Genomic DNA, 12,133 nt, shown 5'->3' with positions numbered 1-12,133 from the left:
AAACATGGCCATGCTAATATCACATTGACCGTGTCCATGACTAGTCCTCAAATTCCATACTCACAAGACCATTTGCACGTATACACAAGGGAGTTCAGTGAAGCTCAACAAAAACAAAATAAACTTGTGTATATAAAGATAAAGCAATGAAATACAACTCGACACAACTGAAAATAAAAGATAAACTCAGAAGAAAGATCCTATCTGAGATGTACAAGTCAAAAATGAAATACAGAAATAAAATACAAAAACAAATGAAGAAACTAAGGAGAGACGCCTCAAGCGTCAATGTCTACTGATGTCTTCTCTGCTGTTACCATCGGGGGAGATATTGATGCTAGTGGATCAGTCAGTACTGCTGGAATTGGTGATGGTGGTGCTGGTGATGGTGGTACTAGTGATTCCCGAAGAGTGCGGGGTCTCATAACAAAGGGTGATGTTATGTCTCGCTCGAATAATTGCTGTAAAGTATCAAGACGTGCCATCACCTCAGCATGGTTTGCGGCCTGTGTCATGCGAACCTCAGTGATCTCAGTCTGTAGTACCTCCACCGCACTCTCGAGCCTATCAAAATGATCATAGGCTCGATAAGGAGATAGAATATGTACTGGAAATGGCTCATGTGCGGTGGGAGGTGCCTCAGTCTCCATCTGCTCCTCATGTGGCTCGGGAAAAGGCTGAGACCCCTCAGCAGCATCATCACGCCCCTCATCTATCTCGGGAGTGGCCGTGACCAATATATACACTCCCGGCCTGTGTTGCGCACTATCCCCATCAGTCTCATCATGTCTAAGCCCAAAGGGGAGGGAATGATCGTCTTCTCAGTCCCACGAATAGCGTCCAACAGAACCATACCCATGATTAGTCTGGTAATGTACGAAGCTGAGAAAATCATCCCCATCCTGATATAATGACCCTGGTGGCGCAGATACTCAGCCAATATATGCCCCAGGTGAATCGACTGACGATGTACCATCGAATATAGATACAAAAGCTCCTGTCGGCTCAAGACTTCGGTATTGTTACCACGGCCATTCACCGACCTGCTCAAAATGGCATGAAGATAACAATATGCAGGTCGTGAAAGACACATGGCTGATAAGTGCGTGTGTATTAGTAGTACGAAGTATTCTTTTCTTGTGTTGAGCATTACTTTTATCAGTTACTGTTCACAGCTTGCAGAAAATCAGAATTCCAGAGAATCCACAAGCCCGTGTGGAATTTCCACAAGAGCGTGTGGATATTCCACAGGGCCGTGTGGATGCCCGATTCCAGCCTATTTAAAGCCTCTTGAGAGGCTTGCGGCTAGGGTTTAGAGAGGCATTAGAAAGGCTTTTGGAGTGGTTCTACGGCTTTGATACCATATTTCTCTTGGAAGATAGCTATTGGGGGAGCTTTCGTCAGCACCGATCAGGCGAGGTGTGCCCTAGGCTTGACGAGGAGACCTTTGGAGAGGATGAGGCTACTCCACATGACCATCGACATGACTACCAAGGGGGTTTTCCTATAAATTACTTGCTTTTACTTTGATTTTACTATTGATTGTATATTGCTCCATGGAGAGCTAAACCCCTAGTGGGTACTTGGATTTGTGAACCCTAGGATGTATTTGTTTCATTAACCTTTTATTATGCTTTTGTTAATTGATGTTTTAATTGAGTTCCAATCTTGAATTCTTGTTGAATGATTTCTCCCTTAGAGTGACATTAGGGTTGAGAGTTCACATTGGTAATCATTGTGAATGAGTGACACACCACGAGGGTTAGATAAAGCTCGATTGGAGAGGGTCGAGAGGGTGAGTCGAGAGGTAGCAGAATGTTCCCTTTCCCCCTTGGTGTGATTTATCCTACCTCCATTTCCTAGAGTTCTTTGCGGTCACAATAGAGTAAAGTACTAAGAGAGGAACTCTGCTGGGGTTTAGTTGCACGAGCAACAAAGTGAAGCGTTGAAGTAATCCTTAGTTTCTGGGGCTTAATTGTGACTAGGGCCTTTCGCCTGGACCAAAGGTTAGGTCTACATATAGGAATAGGGTTTATCACTTGAAATCCCTAGAGCGTCTTGCAAGTTTGCACAGTGTGAGATGTTAAGACTGATCTATTTCTCCGTCAAGGCATAGTGTAGAGTTAGTCATGGTTGACCTTAGGTTTGGAACCATGTATCTTAGGACATCCATGACTCATTGAGCATTAGTTAGGAAACATAATAGTTGGTTTTGCACTTGAAGCGATAATCCTAGGCGCAACAATATCCGAGTACCCCACTTCATATCGATTGCCTTTCCTCTCACTTATTTGTGCCTCTCTTTCTTATTTCTTTTCTTTTTGTCTACATTACATCTTATCAACACAATCACTGTTTCATCTTCGCTTGGTTAAGTAGCAATCTTCGTGTTTTTATTCGCTACTCCCTGTGAATAAGATACACACTCACCTGGGATTTATTACTTCGACAAACCCGTGCACTTACGGGTCACACACAAGGGGTGTATCAGTGGCCTTAGACACCCCTGGCTCATACTGTCCCTAGTAGCATAATGTGTTGTATGCTCTCTCAGGAGTCAAGCTACCTGGATAATTGGTCAGTATTCGATCATACTCCTCAGTGTCTGTAAAAGCCTCATCATATAGTCCTAGCCGAATTAAAAACTATGTGACGCTCATACTGTAGTGATGTCCAAATGCTCTAAACTGTATGGCGTCGATACTGTCAAAGCTAGGATACGACCGATCGAACTCGAACGATGCCAATACCTTTAGCGTCAACAAACGGATGGCTGGCTCCCTAATCAACAATAACTGCCGCCAACTACCTACTAACAGCAATCCCTCAACCTCATCAGCCAAATCATCTCCCTGGTGTATCTCTCTAAGTATACTCAAGTCTGGGAACCGAGTCTACCCAAACTTTAGCTTCGACAACCGCTCAAATTGGACTCGGTGCTCAGGAATAACAAATTTCATACTCTTCAGCTTAGGGGATGGATCACGAGGATGCTTGCAGGCCTACTTCTTCGACCCTGGAGCCATATCTGTAAGAATTGAACCATAATCGATCAAATTAACTTGAAAACCTAATTCTAAAGAAATCCACACGGTCGTGTGGAAATTCCACACACCCGTATGGATTCACGGGGTGTGAAATCCGCACGCCCATTATGTAAAACTCCCAAAAAATACATTAAAAGTTTACTAATAATCACTCTAAAAGCAACCACCTACCATTTAAATATAAAATCGAAGCGCATTCACTAGTTTTAATAGAAATAAATCAAGGTTGGCGAAGAAAACAGGAAAGAGGGCTTACCGACGAAATGAGAATGAAAACCTTGAACACGGACCGAAAATTCGAATGAAATCCATCTAAATCAACGATGGGAGGTCGGGAGAGTGAATGGATGCATTCACTAAGTGTTTGGGAGTGTGAAATTAAAAAGGCACAATAGATTTATAAAGAAAAATCGGGGCCTTTTGTGTTCTGTACATCCACACGTCCGTGTCAAAATTACCCACACCCGTATGACTCCATAGGGGAGCCCCACAAGGAAAGTTACACGCCCCTGTGTGCTCTGGGATGGCACAGCTCCACACGGGCGTGTGGAAATCACCCACACCGGTGTGCCCGACCCATAGGGGCATCCACACGCCCCTGTGGCTTCTCTTCACACCGAAGAAATTTTTCGAATTGTTTCACACGCCCGTGTGAAAATTCCACACGGCCGTGGATCTTCCCAAAGGTACCCCATGGGCACTCGCACGCCCCTGTGTTTTCTCGAGATGGACGAGAACTCTCTGCAGAGTTTCACATGGGTGAGTGGAAATTACCCACTCCCGTGTGTAATTCATAGGGTCATCCACAGGGGCAGATTCACGCCCTTGTGTTTTCTCGGGATAGAGATCTGAACTTTGCAGAGAAACACAAGCCTGTATGGAAATTACCCACAGGCGTGTGACCTTCACAAAGTTGTTCACAGGGGCATTCACACATCCCTGTGTCCTGTCAGGATGAGCTCTGAACCAAAACACAACCCATATGGAAATTACATATGGCCGTGTGTCTTCTCTGGATGACTTGGGAAAAAATTTATAGACTCTGCAGCAAATTTTTGCACACTCATACAAACACAGAGCCTGCTTATGCTTTGAAAAACTGACCAGAGAATCATGAAAAACACACAAACGACCAAGAAACTTCGCCAATCACAATTAAGCACATGAAAACACCAATAATCCATGAGAAAAATAGAGCAATAGCATGTAAAAGATTTAGACACCAACACTAAAGCTCCTATTCATGCAAGTGTTAAACTAAAACCTAGAAAAATAGTAAAGACTTGGGTTGCCTCCCAAGAAGTGCTTGTTTAACATCACTAAGCTTGACGTACCCGACCTTACCTCACGGGGGCTCACGGAGAAAGAATACTTACTTGTCATCATTACAAACCTCTACACCAATGTATGGTTTCAGCTGGTGTCCGTTCACCTTAAATGTACCCGTCTCCGGATGAGTAATTTCAACAGCACCATCGGGTGATACTTCGGTTAAAGTATAGGGCCTAAACCACCTAGACTTAAGCTTCCCCGAAAATAGCCGCATGTGAGAATTGAACAATAATACTTAATCGCCTACTTTGAACTCTTTCGGATTCTTGATCTGCTTGTCATGTCACTTCCGAATTCTTTCTTTATAAATCCTTACATTTTCATATGCCTTCAACCTCCATTCATCCAACTTATTAAGAAGAAGCATTCTTTGATGCCTCTCTTTGATCAAGTCAAAGTTCATAGAGCTCTGAACTTTGCAGAGAAACACAAGCCTGTATGGAAATTACCCACAGGCGTGCAACCATCACAAGGTTGTTCACAGGGGCATTCACACACCCCTGTGTCCTCTCAGGATGAGCTCTGAACCAAAACACAACCCATATGGAAATTACATATGGCCGTGTGTCTTCTCTGGATGACTTGGGAAAAAATTTATAGACTCTGCAGCAAATTTTTGCACACTCATACAAACACAGAGCCTGCTTATGCTTTGAAAAACTGACCAGAGAATCATGAAAAACACACAAACGACCAAGAAACTTCGCCAATCACAATTAAGCACATGAAAACACCAATAATCCATGAGAAAAATAGAGCAATAGCATGTAAAAGATTTAGACACCAACACTAAAGCTCCTATTCATGCAAGTGTTAAACTAAAACCTAGAAAAATAGTAAAGACTTGGGTTGCCTCCCAAGAAGTGCTTGTTTAACATCACTAAGCTTGACGTACCCGACCTTACCTCACGGGGGCTCACGGAGAAAGAATACTTACTTGTCATCATTACAAACCTCTACACCAATGTATGGTTTCAGCTAGTGTCCGTTCACCTTAAATGTACCCGTCTCCGGATGAGTAATTTCAACAGTACCATCGGGTGATACTTCGGTTAAAGTATAAGGCCTAAACCACCTAGACTTAAGCTTCCCCGGAAATAGCCGCATGTGAGAATTGAACAATAACACTTAATCGCTTACTTTGAACTCTTTCGGATTCTTGATCTGCTTGTCATGTCACTTCCGAATTCTTTCTTTATAAATCCTTACATTTTCATATGCCTTCAACCTCCATTCATCCAACTTATTAAGAAGAAGCATTCTTTGATGCCTCTCTTTGATCAAGTCAAAGTTCATAGAGCTCTGAACTTTGCAGAGAAACACAAGCCTGTATGGAAATTACCCACAGGCGTGCAACCATCACAAGGTTGTTCACAGGGGCATTCACACACCCCTGTGTCCTCTCAGGATGAGCTCTGAACCAAAACACAACCCATATGGAAATTACACATGGCCGTGTGTCTTCTCTGGATGACTTGGGAAAAAATTTATAGACTTTGCAGCAAATTTCTGCACACTCATACAAACACAGAGCCTGCTTATGCTTTGAAAAACTGACCAGAGAATCATGAAAAACACACAAATGACAAAGAAACTTCACCAATCACAATTAAGCACATGAAAACACCAATAATCCATGAGAAAAATACAGCAATAGCATGTAAAAGATTTAGACTCCAACACTAAAGCTTCTATTCATGCAAGTGTTAAACTAAAACCTAGAAAAATAGTAAAGACTTGGGTTGCCTCCCAAGAAGTGCTTGTTTAACATCACTAAGCTTGACGTACCCGACCTTACCTCACGGGGGCTCACGGAGAAAGAATACTTACTTGTCATCATTACTAACCTCTACACCAATGTATGGTTTCAGCTGGTGTCCGTTCACCTTAAATGTACCCGTCTCCGGATGAGTAATTTCAACAGCACCATCGGGTGATACTTCGGTTAAAGTATAGGGCCTAAACCACCTAGACTTAAGCTTCCCCGAAAATAGCCGCATGTGAGAATTGAACAATAATACTTAATCGCCTACTTTGAACTCTTTCGGATTCTTGATCTGCTTGTCATGTCACTTCCGAATTCTTTCTTTATAAATCCTTACATTTTCATATGCCTTCAACCTCCATTCATCCAACTTATTAAGAAGAAGCATTTTTTGATGCCTCTCTTTGATCAAGTCAAAGTTCATTGCCTTGATGGCCCAATAGGCTTTATGCTTAAGCTCCACAGGTAAATGACACAACTTACCATACACCAAGTTATAGGAGTTTTATATGTCATTCGGTGAGCCCAAATGTATCATCTAAGTGTTTTGACCAATCCCTCTTTCCTTCTTCAACTGACTTTGTCAATATTCTATTAAGCTCTTTATTTATAACTTTCACTTGTAAACTTGTCTGCAAGTGATAAGGGGTGGCAAGGCGATGGTGCACTCCATAATGCTTCAACACTATTTCAAGTTGAGTGTTGCAGAAATAACTTCCTCGATCACTAATGATAATTTGTGGGGTTCCAAAACGAGTGAACAACCTTTTCAGAAATTTAACCATGGTTCGTGCATCATTAGTAGGTAGAGCTTGAGCCTCCACCCATTTAGAAACATAATTGGCAGCACCAGAATATATTGATTACCATTGGATTTGGGAAATGGTCCCATGAAATCAATACCCCATACATTAAATGCCTCACAAAATTGCATCAGATTTTGAGGCATTTCATCCCACCGTGATAGATTTCCAGTCCTCTGACAACTGCCGCATCGAAGAACAAACTGATGTGCATCCTGAAACAAAGTCGGCAAATAAAATCCAACGGCAAGGCTTTTTCAGCATTTCTGCTTGAAGCATAATGCCCTCCATCAGTCCAGAGTGACAATGTGCAAGGATGTCCCAGCCTTCCTCCCTTGATACACATCTTCAGACCACGTGATCTGCACAAATGCGAAACAAGAATGGATCATCCCAAAAGTAATTCTTTAAATCGCTGAAGAACTTCTTCTTTTGTTGGAAGGTGAGGCCATGCTTAAGTACTTTCCCTGATAAATAGTTTGCAAAATCCGCGAACCATGGGGTGCCCTCTGATTCTGAACACTGGATTACATACAAGTGCTCCTCAGGAAAGAAATCATTAATTTTCTTTCTTGATGGCTCTTGGCCTTCACAACGCTCCAATCGAGACAAATGATCGGCGACCATATTTTCGGTGTCTCTCTTATCTTTTATCTCCATATTGAATTCTTGTAGTAGTAGGATCCAACGAATCAACCTCGGCTTCGCATCAGCCTCGTTCATGAGATAATGGCATGCCGAGTGATCAGTAAACACTATGACCCTAGATAAGATGAGGTACAACCTGAACTTGTCAAAAGCAAACACCACTGCTAACAACTCTTTTTCTGTAGTTGTATAATCTTCTTGAGCACTCGTGAGAGTCTTCTTAGCATAATAGATTGGTTGAAACTACTTGCCTTTCCTCTAACCCAAAACTGCACCAATAGCATAATCACTTGCATCGCATATTAGCTGTAAGGGTTTGTTCCAATCTGGTGTGATCAGAATTAGTGCTTGCACTAAAAATCAAAGGGGGCATCCTTTTCGAGGAGTTTTGCCAACGGTTGAGTGATCTTTGAGAAATCCTTGATAAACCTTTTGTAGAAGCCCACGTGCCCCAAAAAACTATGAACAACTTTCACATTTGTGGATGGAGGGAGTTTTTCTATGACCTCAATCTTTGCCTTGTCTATCTCCATTCCCACTTGGGAAATCTTACGTCCAAGGACAATACCTTCTTGGACCATAAAGTAACACTTCTCCCAATTAAGAACAAGTTTTGTCTCTTCACATCTTACTAGCACTCTCTCCAAATTCCTTAGACAAATGTCAAAAAAATCTCCAAACACCGAAAAGTCATCCATGAACACCTCCATGATGTCCTCTAGGAGGTCATCAATGATAGCAGTCATGCAACGTTGGAATATCGCCAGTGCATTACACAACCCAAAAGGCATTCTTCTGTGAACAAAAGTACCATAAGGATAAATAAACATTGTCTTCTCTTGATCTTCCGGAATTATGGGGATTTGAAAGTATCCTAACATATCGTTAATAAGTGCTTGTGTATTAGAAATATGAAGTATTCATTTCTAACAATAAGCATTAAATTTCTCAGATTTTATCGCTTATATATATGTATTTGTGTTACTTTTGTGCATGTAGGGTTGTGGAAACAAGTATGGAAGAAAGAAGTCAAAGTAGATTGTGAATGCACGTTGTTGATTAAATTCTGGAGTGGACAAATGTGAAGACACAAATTGTGCTCAAAGACACATGAGTGTGTGCCAACCTCCGTTGTGCTCGAGTGAATATACGAATTGGAGGGGCACAAAGGCAAACACACTCATGTGTTCTGACTTGTGCAATGCTAGCAAGATTGTCGTCAAATGTGATTTTTATTGAATAAGCAACACCATCTACCGCATAAATGTGTGCCCATTCAAGTGGCCTTGATGAAAAGTGTGAAATCGGAAGTATTTTGGCGGAGACTGTAGCGGTGATGTAGCAAATCACTGTAGAAAATTACTGTGGCCATTACTGCTCACATGCCATTGAGAAATTGATTCCTACAGATTCACACAGGCGTGTGGAAATTCCACTCACCCATGTGAATGCCCGAGTCTAGCCCTATTTAAGATGCGATTTCAGCCTATTTTGAGAATCTTTTCCCATCTTTTGCCCATCTCTTCACCATTTTTGGAGGCGCTTGCGGCTAGGGTTTAAAGGGGCTTTGACAAGGCTTTTGGATGGGTTCTACGGCTTTCAACACCTCGTTCCTTCAGAAGAGAGTTATTATGGGAGCTCTCATCGGCAACGATGCGGCGAGGTGTGCCCTAAGCTTGACAAGGGAACCTTTGGAGAAGACGCGGCCACTCCACAAGACCATCAACATGAATACCAAGGGGTTTTACTTATGGATTGCATGTTCTTACTTTCAATTTCATTATCGATTGTATCTTGCTCCATGGAGAGCTAAACCCCTAGTGGGTACTTGGACTTATAAACCCTAGGATGATGTTGTTTCTTTGACCTTTCTATTATGTTTCTTTAAATAATGTCTTTACTTGAGTTCTAATCTTGAATGCTTATTGATTGGGTTTCCCCTTAGAATAACACTAGGGTTGAGAACCTACATTGGTAATCCTTGTTAGTGAGTGACACACCATGAGGGCTAGACAAAGCAAGATTGGAGAGGGTCGAGAGGGTGAGTTGAGAGGTAGCTGAACGTCCTCTTTCCCCTCCAGTGGGATTTATCCTACCTCCACGTTGCAAGAGTTATTTACAGTCACAATAGAGTGAAGTGCTAAGAAAGGAACTCCACCGGGGCTTAGTTGCACAAGCAACAGAGTGAAGCATTCAAGTAATCCTTAGTATCTGGGCCTTAATTGTAACTAGGGGTCTTTCGCTTGAACCAAAGGGTTAGATCTATATTAGGGAATAGGGTTTATCACTTGAAATCCCTAGACCTTTAATCAACTTTGCACTGTGTGAAGTGTTGAGACTGAGTGATTTCTCCACCGAGGCATAGTATGGGGTTAGTCATGATTGACCTTAGGTTTAGGACCGTGTATTTTAGGATTTCTATAACTCATTAAGCATCAGTTAGGAGACATAATAGTTGGTTTTGCACTTGAAGCAATAGTCCTAGGGGAGCAATGTCCGGGTGCCCCACTTTCTATCGATTGTCTTTCCTCTCATTTTTTATAGTGTCTTTCTTTCTTGTTCTTTTTATTTCTTTTTATATTTATATTGTTCACACTACTATCAGTCCATCTTCACATTAGTAAAATAGCAATCATTGTGTTTCTGATCACTATTCCCTGTGGATACGACTACCCACTCACCAAGGTATTATTGCTTCGACAAACCCTTGCACTTGCGATACATATGCAAAAGGCATTTGTAAAGTTTTTGGTACCATTGCTGGGTTATAGGTATTATAGAAACACGTTGCACTTTGCTATTTTAGCTATTCACCATTTATTCTATTTCACACTTTCTTATTCTTCCATTGTTCTGATTTGTTTTTCTTTTTTTGGTTGTAGCTCCAGGTTATAACCCAACGGAACCCTTCAACATTGGTTGAAGGAGATCCTGAACTTGAACGACACTTCATAGAAGGGGAAAAGAACCTTTGCAAGAACATTCAAATCAAGCTAAGGTACAAGGTGAATGGTCAAATAATATGGCAGAACAGAATGAGCAGCAGAGGACACTCTCATATTATGCCAGACCCGCAGTTCTAGGCACACAGTGTAGTATTGTGCGGCCACCGATTACAGCTCAGAATTTTGAGCTAAAGCCAGCATTCATCCAGATAATACAGCAGTCGTCACAGTTTAATGGTTTGGCCGATGAGGATGCAAACAACCACATCGAGAACTTCTTGGAAGTATGCGACATGCTTCTGATCAATAGAGTTATGGATGATGCTATCAGATTGAGGGCCTTCCCATTTTCCTTAAAGAAAAGAGCAAAGCAGTGGCTACGTTCATTACCTTGAGCATCAATTACTACTTAGGAGGAGATGGTAAAAGCTTTATTTTCCCGATATTTCCCTCCTGGAAAATCTGCAAAGCTCACGAATGAAATATCCTCCTTTATGAAAACGGAATTGGAGTCTCTTTTTGAGACATAGAATAGGTTCAAGGAACTCTTGCGGAAATGTCCTCAACATGGGTTCCCTGAGTGGATGATCATTCAGAATTTTTACAATGGTTTGAACCCAAGCACAAGGCAATTACTTGATGCAACAGTAGGAGGTACCTTAGGAAGAAAGACCCCTAAAGAAGCCCAACATCTCATTGAAGAAATGGCTATGAATAGTTATCAGTGGAACACAAGAGACAAAAAGATGGTAGCCGAACTCCATGAGATGAATGCAGTTACTTCATTGTGGCCCATGTTGAGTCATTGAGTTAGAAGTTAGATACTTTAACTTCTCCTAGAGTGGCGGCCTTGACTAGTTGCGTTGGGTGTGTGGGAGGACATGCTTCGTTCGATTTCCCGATTTCTATTGGTGGTACATTCTCGGTAGAACAAGTGGATTTTGTGGGTAATGTAATGAGAGGCCAAGGCAATCCATTTAGCAACACCTACAATCCGGGTTGTGGAGCCACCCGAATCTTTCATGGAGTAATCAAGGGCAACAAAAGACCATGGCACCGCTGGGTTTCCAACAACAACAACAACAAGCCCCAAACATAGAGAATCAAGTTTCAGGCTTGGAGACCCGGATAACCGATCTAGAGAAAGCTTTAACCAAGTTCATCCAATCGTTCGATACTTTCAGTCAGTGGAAGCTACACTTCATAACCACACCGCGTTATTGCACAATTTAGAGAATCAAGTGGAGAAAATTATGAATTCGTTATTGGAGACCTTAAGGAAGCTTGCCTAGTAACACCGAAACTAATCTTAGAGAACATGTGAAGGCGATCACTTTGAAATGTGGTCATGAGGTTGAGGGTAGGCTTCCGAGTGAGAAGACTAATGTTGAAGTACTCGAGGTTGTGGAGGTTGAGGAGAGAGCCAATAGAGAGAAAGAGGTGGCACCCCTACCCTATAAGCCAAGAATCCCTTATCCTTCGAGATTGAAGAACAGCCAAAATGATGAGCAATACAAGAAGTTCTTGGGTCTATTCAAGAAGTTGCATATCAATATCCCATTTATGATGGCGTTGTCTCAAATGCCTCGCTAT

The 12,133-nt window shown here is 42.0% G+C and overlaps 1 non-coding gene across 1 annotated transcript; it reads right to left on the bottom strand.

Annotated features, from left to right (window-relative positions):
• Positions 1-11,007: 11,007 nt before the first annotated feature.
• Positions 11,008-11,114, bottom strand: LOC120257696. The gene has a single exon (XR_005535786.1). It is a non-coding gene; the product is annotated as a small nucleolar RNA R71 (small nucleolar RNA).
• Between the last annotated feature and the right edge of the window lie 1,019 nt (positions 11,115-12,133).

The sequence above is a fragment of the Dioscorea cayenensis genome, chromosome 3, assembly GCF_009730915.1.
Source record: "Dioscorea cayenensis subsp. rotundata cultivar TDr96_F1 chromosome 3, TDr96_F1_v2_PseudoChromosome.rev07_lg8_w22 25.fasta, whole genome shotgun sequence".
Taxonomy (NCBI): domain Eukaryota; kingdom Viridiplantae; phylum Streptophyta; class Magnoliopsida; order Dioscoreales; family Dioscoreaceae; genus Dioscorea; species Dioscorea cayenensis.
Note: the sequence above shows the minus strand (reverse complement) of the source record. Positions and strands in the feature narration are given on the sequence as shown.